This window comes from Vulpes vulpes, chromosome 1, assembly GCF_048418805.1.
Source record: "Vulpes vulpes isolate BD-2025 chromosome 1, VulVul3, whole genome shotgun sequence".
Lineage (NCBI taxonomy): Eukaryota > Metazoa > Chordata > Mammalia > Carnivora > Canidae > Vulpes > Vulpes vulpes.
The window spans coordinates 59,731,268-59,746,386 of NC_132780.1; the positions used below are offsets into that span (position 1 = coordinate 59,731,268).

Consider the following 15,119-nt stretch of genomic DNA (forward strand, 5'->3'; position numbering starts at 1 on the left):
CAGGCCGCCTCTCCTGGGGAGTCCTTCAGGCCCTCCTTGGCCTTCTTGCCTCTTTGTTATTCAGGATAGAGAATTGGAGATGGAAAGGAAAAAGCTGTCACTTTCAGACAGCTGAACAGTTAGGTAGGAAGGCTGGCTCATACAGATTTTCTATGCCTGCTGGGAAGCCTACAGCCAGCTCTGGGGTAGCTGATTTCACAGGCTGCACATTATTGAAATGGCAGCATCACAGTCAACCAACTGCAGTGGAAATGGAACTGAGGTGAGCATAGAAATCCAAGTGTTAGTTCTGATCTTGCCCTGTGGCCTTCAGCAGACCTCTGAGCCTCGTCTTCCTCCTCTGTGAAACAAAGGGTTTAAACTAGGTGGTCTCCAATAGTCCTTTCTCATCGGGGGCTCCACAATTTGTGGATTTGCCTTGATTTACTTAAAGCAGCTACACAACCAAAGTAGAGAAGACTGTTAATCTGGTTAATGTACACAAATACAGACATCCTACTTCATCTCTTCACTCCTGGAACTTGAACTGGACTAGCTGAAGCACCGTCCCATAATGATATCCTGTCATCTCCATACAGTAAGCACGCTATAAGCTTTATCAATAAAAAGTTAAGATATGGTGAGGCTGTAAAGCAGTGGTCTGCAAATACCAAAATCAGCATGGAAAATTGTTTGAAACACAACATCCAAAGCCTTGTTCCAGACCTGCCAAACTGGAATCTCCAAGATGGAGCCCTACAAATATGTTTTGTTTTGTTTTGTTTTTAGAAAGCTCCCATGTGATTTGATAAATCAACTACTTCAAGGCTCATTTTTTAAAAGAAAAATTTGTGTTTCTCAAAGGGTAGCCTGTGGATCATGTTCATGTGAATTATCTGAAATGCTTGTTAAAAATATCTGGGAATGTGGCCAAAAATCTCCTTTCTCACCATTCTTTCAGTGACTTTATAAATAGTTTATATACAAGGACAAATGAAATCATTCTGTGGGCAAAACCTCAAAGTCTATGAAACAATATAGAAGAGATAGGAAATTATGATTGCAGTATAGGTTTATTTCAGTATTATTATTCATATCATATTGTTTCATCATTTCATTTAATCCCCATACAAGCCTACAATATAAGCATTTTTAATTTCATTTTACTGATAAATTAAACCATTAGAGAATTCAGGTAACTGGCTCACAAACGCAAGATTCACAATATGGATACATTGGAACTAAAAATTAATGTCATGTAGCTAGGAAACCACCTATATTGTGACAGAATGTATAATTAAGATTTTAGTACACCTTTTAATTAAACAATTTGTTGAGATCTTATCTGATGAAGCAAGCTAGAAATATGTCTCAGTTCCTGTTGGTTGGTTTTATTAGCCACTACACCAATGTTAATGTCATTATACTAATCATAGATTACCCAAGATAAAATGACTATTAACTACTAAGCAACAGTGTTTCAGGGATGTCCTAGAGCCATAAAATGATCCAGGGTAGTCACCATTTCTAGTCAACAACCTTCAAACACAAATATTTAGCGTCGAGAAGCCTAGAAGTATGCTACGGTTTTACCCACCTAATGAAGAACCCACCCGGCTCCAGACCTTGGTTACCTGAATGATTCATTAATCTGTGTGGGCCCTAGACTCTGTATGACAACTATCTGCCTTACTGCTAGAACAGGACTACATTAGATTTCAAATAACTTTCAGGGAATAAAGTACTAAATGCTGTTGCTACAGACATTTTTAGGACAAAGCTTTTTTTTTTTTTTTTTTGTCTTTTTCCTCATTGAGTCTTCTCAATTTATTTAATAAAATACTTGCTTGTGAAAAGATGTGTTTGTCTTGTCCTCTTGCTAAACTGAAGCAGGAAGGGTCTCCCTGATTCCCCATTTGGGGATTTAGCACTGTAACGGGCATTTCAAAAATATGATAAAACTGACTGAACCTTAGCTATTATGAGACCTAGCTTTGATTTTGTTAAAAAAAAAAAATTCACTGAAAGTGTAAATAGAAAATACAAAGTCGCCCAAAGCCGTGTAGCTTTAAACAGAATACAAATTCTTCCCCTTCCTGTGTTCACACCCTACCCTTTTCCTCTTCCTTCCTATTGATGTTACAGGCTTTCTGAAATATGCGGACATACAGATATTTCCAAAAAGAGGAAAAAGTAATGAAAATGACGTCAACAAAGAGAAACTGCCAAAAAAATAAGTCAAACATTCACTGGCTGTAGATAGATTTGATGAAGGTTTTCTGACTGAGGTGTCAGTTTCTTTTGCTTTTTGAGAGGTGATTTTCTGTGTGCTTCACTCTCATTCAAATTTTGCATGCCAACTCAGATTGTATAGCTATATCCTGTCAAGTGTTCTCCTGAAGGAGCCGGTTCTTCCAAAAATTAATATCTAATTTTCTAAATAAAGAAGAAAAGGATACTTACAAGTCTCTGATTAAAATATGCTGTTATTTCAAAGAGGTTTAGGAAGAAACTCTGATAAACTTTCTTTCCTGTAAATTAATAAGAAAAAGCTATTAAGAAAGGAAAAGGAATAAATTCAGTTAGATTAACAAATTTTAATCATTTTGTTTTTATAGAGTTACAACTGGTAAACACCATGACTTGGCTTTCTTGAGAAAAGCAGGACCTCCTATTCTACAATAAAATTTTCTGTTAAGGTGCTCAATGGGGAGTCTACTCAGCAGGGAGTCTGCTCAAGGTTCCCTCTCTGCCCATCCCCCCTTTCTCTGGAATAAATAAATAAATAAATAAATAAATAAATAAATAAATCCTTAAGTTATTTTTTAAAAAAGAGTATTTATTTGCTTACTTGAGAGAGAGAGAGAAGGAGAGAGAACATGAGCATGAACGGTGGGGAGGAACAGAGGGAGAGGGAGAAGCAGATATCCCACTGAACAGAAAGCACCAATGTGGGGCTTGATCCCAGAACCCTGAGATCATGATCCAAGCTGAAGGCTGACACTTAACTGACTAAGCCACTTAGACACCCCTAAATAAATCTTTTTTAAAAAATAAAAAAATAAAATAAAAATAAAATTTCTGTTAAAAGTCAAAAGGGCTTCACTTCAAATAACAGGTGTTAGTGCCAAGGATTGCCAGCTACCAAATGCAGTGGAGAATTACTACATCAGTGCTATTAGGGATTAATGTCAGGTTGAGAAAGCCATCGTCTATACGCGACTGTCCATCACGGCAATACTTGGAACCATAGAAAAATTACTGTAAGGAAATACTTGGCATGACTACAACTCTGGGAAATTGTAAAAACTTCTTATGCTTTTGGAATATGACTGTAGAATTTTTTTATCTTTAAGTGCCTGAGGCATTGTGCCAATATTCCCACTACTCAAATGGGGACCATCTGGATAGAATCCAACCATCTTGCTCCTAGAAACAAAGGTAAACCATGTGCATATAATTCCTGTTCACCGAATGGGCCCCATATCTCTGAACCATCAGTATTCACATTGGCTTGGAAAGCAAGAGGGTGCTTTGCAAATTCCCTCCACCACATTCCCCCTACCCTCAGCCGGCCTGCCATTTACTCTCTTGGGCCTATTGCAACAACATCCTAAATAACTCTTCTTGTACACATTCTTGCTTCCTATAACCCCATTCTTTACTCAGATGTCAGATGGAATTATTTCAAAGTAAATGTGTCCATGGTCATTCTATAATTAACCCTTCACAGCCATCCCCTCACCTATAGGATCAAGTCCAAGCCCTTTAACAGCATGTATAGTGCCCTCCAAGAGTTGGCCTCAGTCTACCTCTCCTTCCTTTTCACCCATGCCCAACCTGCATTAATCCTAAGGCTCTGAAGTCATATCCAGCCAGTGGCACCCCTATGCCTTATTTATACTGTCCCTGTGATTAAGGTTCTTTGCCCTCAATCTCCTCCCCATCCCTGGCTAGCATACATTCATCCATTCACGGTTAACTTGGGCACACCCCTTTCCTGAAAGCCTTCTCTGAACTCCTCAGGCTAGTGGGTACCTTCCTCTCTGCTCTGAAATACTCGCGTGTATCTCCATTATTGAACTTACAAATTTCTGATGTCTTCCCATCTCCACCTCACACAGTTTTTTAAAGCCTTTTGAGGACATTGATTGTGACTCATTCCTCTTGCACAACATTTTGTACATGGTAGGAGGAATAAAATAAATATCTGTTGAATGCCAAGGTGTATGAGGTATTTTTCAGACTCAGGGTTTCCTGAGTACATACTTTATCACTGTGAAAGAATTTTAAAATCCAAAAATGGACATCTTTTATTTAACCTTGTTCCTGTACCCAGCTTCCCATATGGTTTTCACTGTTCCTCTCACTCTGAATCTGGGACTGTTTCCCTTCAATTGAGTCCAATTTGTTCACACCAAATATAAGGAACTGAGAAGAGGAAGAGAAAAATAAATGAAAACACGATCATGGGGGAAATAGTAATAAAATAAAAATTTATAAGCTTCAAAATGTATGCAATGTAAATATTCACCCTAAAAAACAAGTTTAAGAAAACATACTTTTGTAGTCCTAATTTTTTCAAACATCTGCATATAGCTCTTGGCAAAGATATAGTAGAAACTGCAAATAGGAACCCAGTTTAAAGTCAGTTTGATAAAACTAAACATTGTCATATGTGTCTTTAAAATGCATGTCTTAAAAAATCCCTATTGTATACCTTTACTATACTAATGTTTTCATTTTATGAATTTCCACCATTTCTGCCCATTATACTAGAACCAAGAAAAAAAAAAGAAATAGTATGTTGATAGAGTTATTTTTCCCTCTCTAACTCTTTGCAGCTTATGTTAATCCAGTATACCTATGGGATTTTGAAAATAATATTCCATACATGTTTTTGATAACTCACATCCATCAAAATTTAGATTTATGAGGGATATGCTGAAGATTAAGAGACTGGAAGAGCCTCTACTTAACATAAGTCATCAACTATCAACAATTTTACTAACAAAAGAGCAGTAATTTCTGAAAAGGTTTCAAGAACAGCGGCATGCCCCAACCACAACAGAAAGATCATTTTGAGCACACATCTCCTATTTACAAATACTTATTTTTATAAATTATAAGTATCACTATACTAATACACTAATATGTTATGTATTATAACTATTATATATGTGAAATGCATTAACAGAAATTTAAAATGACAAAAAAAACCATATAACTGGGTATTCTATTATGTTCTTCCTAAACTTCAACACAAGATTCAGAATCTGTAAGACGTTGCTACCGCACATGGTCTAATTCTCTCTACTGTCTCTCTTGGGACTTTTACATCTAGAGAAAACAGGAGCACCTGGGGGGCTCAGTGGTTGAGCATCTGCCTTCGGCTCAGGTCATGACCCCAGGATCGAGTCCCTCATCAGGCCTCCTGCATGGAGCCTGCTTCTCCCTCTGCCTGTGTCTCTGTGTCTCCCTGTGTGTCTCTCATGAATAAATAAATAAAATCTTAAAAGAAATAAATCTAGAGAGAACATAGGATCATATGAAGGCTAGGAGATACCCAAGGCGGAAAGCAGTAATCTCACCAAAGCGTGTTTGCTTGCATGCCTGACAAGAGGAGCAGATTGAGGAGAAGGTAGGCCAACAGGAATCCATCATATTAGAGCCACATGTACACTCAGAATTGTGAATCATCTCGTCCAGTGATTTTCAAACTATTTTTTTAATATATTTTTTTCCAAATGGACTCTTTACCAGATGGCCAATAGGTAAGATGGATACAAGCAGAACCGCTCTGGTTACAGCAGCTCCCAGACTCTACCCCCTCTCACCTCTTCCTCTTTTCTTCCTCCTCCAAAGAGGAAGGTCATGTCTGAAAATGACATGACCGCACTGACATTTTAGAGATGAGGTTACCAGGCTGGAGATGGAATGGGAGCAGACATTTCAAGACAGAATGTAATAAAGTAGCTAAAACTACTCAAACTGGGCACTTGTGCATCATCCCTCTCAATGTCCCTGCCTTGTTTTCATGGAGTGGCTTCCCTGTGTATCCTGATCTGATCTCAGTTGTATGTATAAATACTTAAACTATGGATTTAATGGCATTTAAGATAATTTTCACTTCTGGTGTTTGATAAAATAATGAATATTTATTTTCTCTTCGAAATGTATACTTCCTAACTTGAAAGTTTTAAGGACTCAAGGCAGCCAGCCGTACCGATATACAAATAACTTACTAAAGAAGAAGGATCCAGTACACCTCAATCATGAGATTTCAGGAGGTCCCCAAATCCTCAGAAATCAAGGTAAATATTTTAATGTAATTTTTTAAAAAATCAATATTAGTTTAAAAACTCTACGATGAAAGGGAAAAAAAAACATCAAAAATTTAAAGAAAGATTTGACCCTGTATTTGTACAACTCAGCCTCATATATCTCACTCTAGACCTGGACCTGGTCCAGCAACTTCTCTGAAAGAGTAAAAAGCAAATATAAAAATCATGTCAGATTAGTTGTATTAAGTAAACATCTGTGTCTATGTTACTAGGATTATAGAAAAAGAAGAAAATGTAGTCTGGAGGACAAAGCCCAAACAAGGTGCACACCTTCACACCTCCGTCTGCAGGCCTGAAAATGAAGTGATGGTGTTTGGGAACAAATACCCAACTGGACAAGTGTAACACAGGAGGTACTACTTAGTTCATGCTTGCATTTGAGCAATTTTATGATTTCAATGAGCTACTTACTAAATCTAGTTACAGCTGCTTCAATAAGCATGTTCCCATTTTTGTTTAGTTTTTAAAAGCAAATCATTGTTCTAAAATGCATAAAAACCTGAAAGTTGAAATGTGCCAAGTGAACATCAGCTGATTCCTAAAAGCACATTAGCCACTTCAACGGCAAGACCTAGTTTTAAAAGGCTGTTCTTAAAATGTAGTTAACCTCTCAAGCATGACAGTGGTGAAAACAAGCCTCAAAGAAATGAATCACTGTGACATTAGAAAGTCTGTACCTTCATGAAGATGTTTTCCATCCACAGAACCCACATGCACTAGTTTAGGAAAATAAATGACTCCGTGTCTGACACAGTAGGCACTCAGCACATATTTACTGGATAAATGAATGAATCCATGAACTTTGGATAAAAAGAGGAGAAATAGGTAGAATGGAACCAGATTTTGAAGAGCTCTGAAACAGAGACATTGTGCTGTGGGCTGTTGAGTAGAGGTTAAATAAGAAAAAAAAAAAAGTGTATCTTTAAAGGAAAGTATGGGTGGCTTGATAGTGAGCCAATTGTAAATCTAGCTAAAAGTCTCTAGAAATAATCTTGGCAATGGGCGATAAAGGTCTACCAAAGGGTAAAGACGGTTAAGTTGGAAAAAGGAAGGTGTGACAGATGCTGCTGGTTGGCTCCCAAAGTTCCCCTTGTCTTCTGTAGAAATAGGAAGGCTGGCTGGGCACATGCTAAGGACCACAGAACCATGCACTGAATAAGGCCATGCAAATGGATTTTGTCATTTAAACATGGGCTATGGGCAGAAGTGACGTATTTCATTTCCTGGTTGTACCCTAAAAGAGAGGGGAATGTGGCCTCTGTCTCCTCTCGCCCCCGACTTGAACACTGGTCTGTGCCTGTGGTGCTGAGCTGACAAGCAGACAAGGACAATCAAGACTTTGGGGGTGACAAAACAATGGGATGGAAGGAGCCTGCATTCCTAACATGGCCATGCCATGATTCCACCCCTGTGCCATTTCCCTGAGCTGTACACGACACAGGACTAAACTTACATGGTGTTTGATCCAGTTATTTTTGCCCCTTGTGATGTGGCAAACTGATAGAAATAGAAATTAATCTAAAAAACATTTCAAAATGGAAAAATCCATGGAACGTGGGGATAGCTGTAGTGAACGAAGGAAAGCAGTAAGCTAAAGCAACTCCAAGGTTTCACTAGGAGAGTGGAACCACTAACAAAATAACAGATGAGGAGGAGAGCTGGTGACGTTTACATGGTCCCCACAGAGTCCAGGGGATGTGCGCCGTGAGTCACTGCCACTATGGGCCTGGGACTCAGGCAAGAGGAGAAAACTGAAAACGGAAATTTCAACAATTTTGTATAGAACATAATTGAAAAAGTGAGAATGGATAAAATCTCAGACCCAGAGAGACCAGTGTGTCAAAAACTGAGTAACAGGTGTTCTCCCAGAAGGCAGGAGGAAGAAGCAGTAATCAGCAAAGGGGAAAAAAAAAGTTTCTTATCTTAATAACAAAGGGAAATAATTTGAAATCATGGAATAATTAACCTTAATCCAAGAAGACAAACAAATTTAAAAGGGATTTGATGTAGCCTAAACTTCTTAAATCTGTTTAAAGTTCTCATGAGAAATTAAAGCAAACAGTCCTTGAAATAAGAAAGCATTAATCAGGGTTCTGAACAAGCCAGGTCTTAATCATGCTGCAGTTTCCACTTAAATGTCCAGAATCCCAAGACAGAAAAAACAAGCAATAGGTACTTCTATCATTTTCTCTTTTCCTTATTCTCATAGTAGAGGAAGGAACGAGATGAGAGGAGTAAAGGGAAGTGGAAGCAGAAGTGTTTTTCTCCTTTCTAGGAGGCTGATGTCCATAAGTGGAAATTACAAAATAAAACGAATGCCTCCTCCCAACTTTTATGAAGTTATGCTCAAAGATACAGTGGATCTAAATTTCATTTTGGATCTCAATTTAAGTCACAGTGGATCTAGATCTGTGCTTTGAAGTTAATACAAAGTTGGCAACATGCAAGTCCACTGTGCCCTATAAGAGTTTGGGAATCTGAGGCACTTGCTATATGCATTCCAATTACTGGAAGATCACCAGCATTCCGGAATATTCAGACAACGTGGTGTGTCATGCTCTTATATAGTTCTTCCTCCCCACCTCACCTCTGCCAGCCACCCAGGAGGATATTTTTTTAGGGAGCCATCAGCCCAGAGATTTCTGTTCTTCATTCCACTGTCCACCACCGTCTACTTCGGACTGATGGCAGTAACGATAGTAGCTTTTCCTTAACATTATTTTCTCCCTAGCTTACAATGTACATTGTAGCTACCCAAGGACATCAAAATTCCAGGATTCTTAACCATTATATTTTCACTGAAACCAATCATACCGATACCCTTTGTATGAGGAATTGATATTCCCCTCCTTTCCTTTGAAGAGAAGTCTGTTAGTCATCTTTTCCTCTTCACATGGTGACCGCATTATCCATGGTCTTTAAAACTGCATGGGGGTTAGTTTTTGCCCTTATTGTTTCTAGCATTACACGTGAGCTTCATAATATTTTTTTAAGTTATTAATACTGCCTCGAATTGTAGGATTCCACCTTCCTCCCTTTTTTGATGTAATGACCAGACATTACTATATATTCCAAGGAAACCAAGGTAGAAAGGCTTGCCCTAAAATGACCTCTTCCTTATAAATGGTTGCAAAATATCTGAACAAAAGTTACTATACACCATCAAATTAGCTTGAAGGCAAAAAACTTTTTTTTTCTAATTTTGAGTTGATATAAGAGAAGGATGTGTGCGTGTATCAGGGGCGGGGGCAGGAAAGAGGATTGTGTCTCGTGGTACTTAGCATACAACATGCAGAACTGTCATGCTTCACTCCCATCCCTCAGATGTGGCTTGTGTGGTTCCAAAATTCCTGGCATTGAACATATAAACTGAAAGCCACTCTGATTATTTAAGAAAGCTCCTTTCTCTACCTCCTTACTACTGTTTCTTAGTGTTCAGTAAAGGAAGTTATGTTTTAAATTTTTCCAACAACATTAAACTTCTTAGCCTATATTACCTTCTTGCTTATATCACAATCCTCAAATATCAGGAAATCATCTTGTAAGCCTTTGGCATTACAAATGATTTACAACATCTTAATAGGTATAACTAGGCTAAAGAGAACACTGTTAGGCATTACAGTTAATAAAGTAATTTCGATGCTAATAAAAGAATAAAATTGTAAGTACTAACCCCAATACTCTTATATTCATACTAGCATATTTAGATTGGGTGTTTATGTCCACAGAGAAAGTCAATGAAACTGATGTTATATAGGGAAGTGACTATACCAACTCAGGAGGGAAGAAAGCTAACAATTGCTGAGTGTTCATGATTTTCCAAATGCCTTAAACATTCTCACACAAAAGCCCTCAAAAGGAGATATTAATACTATTGGACACCTGAAAGAGTCTGTTCTTATAAGAGAGCCAACACCAAGGAGTGTCAAGGTTGGAACACACATCTGCCTGACACCAAGTCATACTGTCTCAAGAATAGCAGCGTAACTTGATTAATTCAACCCATAAAGAGCAGCAAAAACTAAATATGTGGAAAATATACCACGTTTTTTTTTTCAAAGCGGTTTTTATAGGACATTCTATTAGCATTGTATTTTAATACCAGATACTCCATCCTCACCTTGATGAGATCAGTAACCTGTTCAAAGGAGCCAGCTTTGTTTTGTTTTGTTTTGTTTTGTTTTTTAGCAGCACAGCAATATCCTTGAAGGCAGTTCAGGACAGCACTGGATGATGGACTTTAAGGAGGGCACGTGATGTAATGAGCACTAGGTGTTATATATATAAGACTGATGAATCACTGGCCTCTACCTCTGAAACTAATACACTATGAGTTAATTAATTGAATTTGTTTTTTTAAGATTTTATTTATTTATTCATGAGAGATACACAGAGAGAGGCAGAGACATAGGCAGACAGGGAAGCAGGTTCCCTGTAGGGAGCCCGATGTGGGACTCAATCCCAGGAACCCGAGATCATGACCTGAGCCGAAGGCAGATGCTCAACCACTGAGCCACCCAGGTGCCCCTAATTAATTGATTCTAAATTAAAAAATAAAGACAAATTTACCAACAGAGAAAAAAAAATGTGTTGCCATCCTCCCATATTTACCAGAAAGTGATTTCACAGACTCTTAGACTAACAGTTGGAAAGTGGAAGAGGAGGACCAATAAATAGATCCTCAGTTTTAAATAACATATAAATTATTAAATATAAACATATTATAATACGTAATGATATATAAATACATATTATTATTATAATTTAGTGCCCTTTTGGGTAAGACAAGACGCTCTTATGAAATGGACATTATGACTTCCTACATAAAGCAGTAAGCCCTTGGGACTTCAGTTCCCATACCTGCACAGATAGCCTGAGAGCTTTCAGGGCTTTTGCAACGCAAACCTTCTCGAGCCTTGAAGATTCGAGGGCCAAAGGCGAGAACCCTGGGCGAAGGAAGTCAGTCCAAAAGGTTTGGTCAGAGAAGGCTAAAGCTGGGAGACATTCTAATACTAAAGACAGTATAATGCTCTGCACATGAGCTTTGGAGCCAGGCTGTCTCCAGAACTTGAGAGCTATAACTTGGATAACTTCGCCCCAACTTTAGTTTTTAATGTGGAAAGAAAACTTCTGCCTCACAGAACATGTTATGAATGTTGAGACAATATCTGAAAATGCCCCAGTATAATGCCTAGCACGTAGTGAGTGCTCACCAAATGATCGTCTTGTATGAGAAACTGTATTTTGGAAGGTTCAGTGACAAGCACAAGACCATGAGCCATTTCTTTATTGTGGGGGGAAGGGAATACAAACTCAGCTTCATCTAAAATCAAATTGCTTCTGAATAACCAATTACTAGGGCACCTGGGTGGCTGTCGATGATGCGTCTGACTCTTGGTTTTGGGTGAGGTCATGATCTCATGGGCAGTGGGATCAGAGCCCTGAGGGGCCAGTCTGCGCTGACCAGGGCGTCTGCCTGAAGTCTCCCTCCCTCTCTCCCTCACATGCACACGTGCTTGCTCGCGCTTGCCTTCTCTCTCAAATAAATAAATACGTATTTTTAAAAAAATTTAAAAATAACCAATTACCAACATAGGGCCAGAAGAGGTCTGAGAAAATTTCAAATGTCCTTTAATTATTTTTTTCATTAACAAAACTGACTTTCCAGCCAACACTTTTTTCCTCTTCCTGACCTCCATTTCCTTTCAAATCAGTATGGATTCTTGTGTCATTTTGATTCTGTTAGTTCTTGGGCTAAAGGTCTCCTTCTTGAACCTACTTTGTCCTGATATTCTCAGTTATAACTATTTCCTTCTCTAGTCTTGGAAAAGCACACAGGAAAGAGAAACATATTAGAGGAGCATTATTCAAAAGGCACTGCATCCTTGCTAACTATTTAACATGCTGCAGATTCAGATTGTTCTATCTAAATAAGATATAGAATGTCAGTTTCAGATTTTAGAATTATATTAGGAAAATAAAGACCCTGAAATAGCATTTTGAGATAAATCCATTCTTGCAGGGTCTTTCAAGAGTCACTTTTTAAAAAAATATTTTATTTATTTATTCATGAGAGACACAGAGAGAGAGGCAGAGACACAGGCAGAGGGAGAAGCAGGCTCCATGCGGGGAGCCTGATGTGGGACTCGATCCTAGGACCCCGGGGTCATGACCTCAGCCAAAGGCAGATGCTAACCACTGAGCCACCCAGGTGTCCCTCAAGAGTAACTTTTAAGCACCAACTGTAAGAACAATCTCTGAAAGCAAACTGACCAAGTAAAGACTTCATACTCAGTTCATCAGTGAAGAGACTTAGGCAGAAATGCTCATTTCTAGTTTTCCTATTTATCTTCCCTAAGGGATGCAGTCTAGTCTTGTTTCTTTTTGACACTGTTATTGCCTGTTGTCACTGTCGTTTTAAAGAATTTTTTTTTATATATAATTCAGGTATATGGGTCAACTAAAAAAAACTTCACTTTTCTAATCTATGATCTGTCTAGAACTGGAGCGGTATTTGGAGCAGGCCACTGCGTTAGGCCGTATAGACCAGGCTTCATGACCACCACTCATACCGTAATTCCACACTCACAGCTGAATTTAAATACTGTTAATGCTATTGAAGTACTAATTTAGAACAAAGGAAAATCTTAATACACTTTTTATGAAGATTTCTTTTTTCCCAGAGTGTTGTTTACTAGACCCACTCAATTCCTCATATTAAATATATTTGCTTCTTAGAAGATGAATTAACGTATTCACATATGCTTCCCTTTGCTTATTTAGATATGCATCACATTAAGACATTAGATTCAATGCAAGGTTATGGACAGGACAAAAAAAAAGAGACAAAACTCAACAAAAATATAGTTGTCAAAATTAGCCTCTTCCTTGAATGTGAGAGTGACTACGTGCCTCAGACTTAGGCCAGTGACATTTATTACTAGCTGAATTTACATCTTCAATAACAGCACCTATTCATATCAGGATTTATCTGGCTCAGAGAAAAATGGCAGCTGCTGGTGATTCACTAAAACCAATTCTCAGTGAAGCAGCTGCTGCCGAAAGCTGTGCTCTTCACATCAATCATTTGCTGATTGTCACAGCTAGTTGAGTCACATCATCTGCTCAGTCTATTGATTTCGTGGTTGTTGATATTTGCGTTGCACTGCGGTATGACTGTTGTCATATCATGCTGCGCTAGTTGAAATAACATCATCTTGGGGACCCTTCAAATATGAGAAAATTCACATCATCATGAAAATACAACCATTCTGTGAAGGAGGTGGTGAAAGAGCACTCAGTCATTCTAACTGCTAAGAGACGCATTTATTTTTAGTAGAATGAGTCCACCCACTTCTGTGCTTCTCTGAGGGATGGGCCTCAGTCTGTCACACAAGTGTCACAAATACCAGATTTGGTGTCACAGGTTGAACTGTGTCCCCTAAAGAGATATGCGCAGTACCTATGAATGTGATCTGATTTGGAAATAGAATCTCTAGAAAAGTTGAAATGAGGTTATACAGAATTAGGGCAGACCCTTAATCCATTATGACTGTGTGTCCTCATAAAAAGAGGCAAGACAATGTGAAGATGCAGAGATACAGGGCAAATGTCATGGAAAGATGGAGGCAGAAATGCGAGTTATGCATTGACAAGCCAAGGAATACCTGGCGCTACCAGAAGCTAGACGAAACAAGGAAGGGTATTCCCCTAGAGGCTCTGGAGGGACCACAGCCTTGCAAACACCTTGGTTTCAGACTTCTGGCTTCCAGACTATGAAAATATAAATTTCTGCACTTTTTAAAACATTCAGTTTGTGGTACTTTGTTATGGCAGCCTTTTTAGGGCATCGATCTGAGGATGGTGTAAGAGTATCAGCTGCTCTTGGAAGGCATGGGTACAAACAGTGCTGACCCAGGGAGCCACAGTGCCTAAACAGAATTTTCTTACAGGCCACATTTACTCAGATTAGAGACTTTTCTCAAGTTAAAGCATCCTTAAGTGTGTAGATAATTCTAAGGATAAACAAAATCAGGACGTGACTAACAGATCTTAGATTTTAAAATATGTAAAAATAGCTTGAGATGAACCAAGTATCTCCTAACACCTTGTGTTTCTAGTGGTTCCTGGTGTTATCTCATGACCTGTCAGTATTAACAGATGTCAAGCTGTCAGCACACTTACTCATGCCTAAAAGTTCCAACACACTGAAAAAAAAAAAAAAATGAACAGATGTATTAGAATCACTAGAGTATCTATTTCCACGAAGATTTTCAAAGCAAAAGAAGTGCAGAAGAAATGGCACAATCAGGATAAAAGACAGAAATATGCTTAAGAGATTAAGCCATTAAATTAAATCTTCGTAATTCTTGCTTAAGCTTTTCTCTTGGAAGGTAGAAAAACACAGCGTCTAGATCCAGACACCCTTGAGTTACATTAGTTCCACCACTAATGAGTTCTGTGTCTTTGGGCAAGTTCCATATCCTCTCTCAACTTCAATGCACTCATTAGTAAATGAGACTAATAATCCTACCACCTTTATAAAGAAACCATTTGGTAATTATTAGCCATTATTATTACTACTACTCTGTATGTTAAGTTGCCACTGCATCCATGGAAGAGATGTGCCTCCACAGCTCTGCCTTCTATTTTTAAACCAGAAAGAAAGAAAGCCAGTTGCAAAATAGGTCAACTCTAAAAAGTGCCCATAGTGCCACAGCCTCACTTGGACTACATGCAATTGGACAGAAAGAGTACATCTTTTGCAAATCTTGTTGATAAGAATGTTTCTAATAT

The 15,119-nt window shown here is 38.4% G+C and overlaps 1 protein-coding gene across 13 annotated transcripts in view; it reads right to left on the reverse strand.

The window, feature by feature from the left end:
• PKIB (cAMP-dependent protein kinase inhibitor beta) overlaps nucleotides 1-15,119 on the reverse strand; it is a 202,848-nt gene that overhangs the window by 39,701 nt on the left and 148,028 nt on the right. For 12 of the 13 annotated variants that reach the window (XM_072765122.1, XM_026013354.2, XM_072765110.1 and 9 more), the window contains one exon: nucleotides 2,443-2,510. The exons of the other annotated variant lie outside the window; for it this stretch is intronic. The gene's annotated coding sequence lies outside the window, so the exon portion shown is untranslated. The remainder of the gene's footprint in view (nucleotides 1-2,442; nucleotides 2,511-15,119) is intronic. 13 annotated transcript variants of the gene reach the window in all.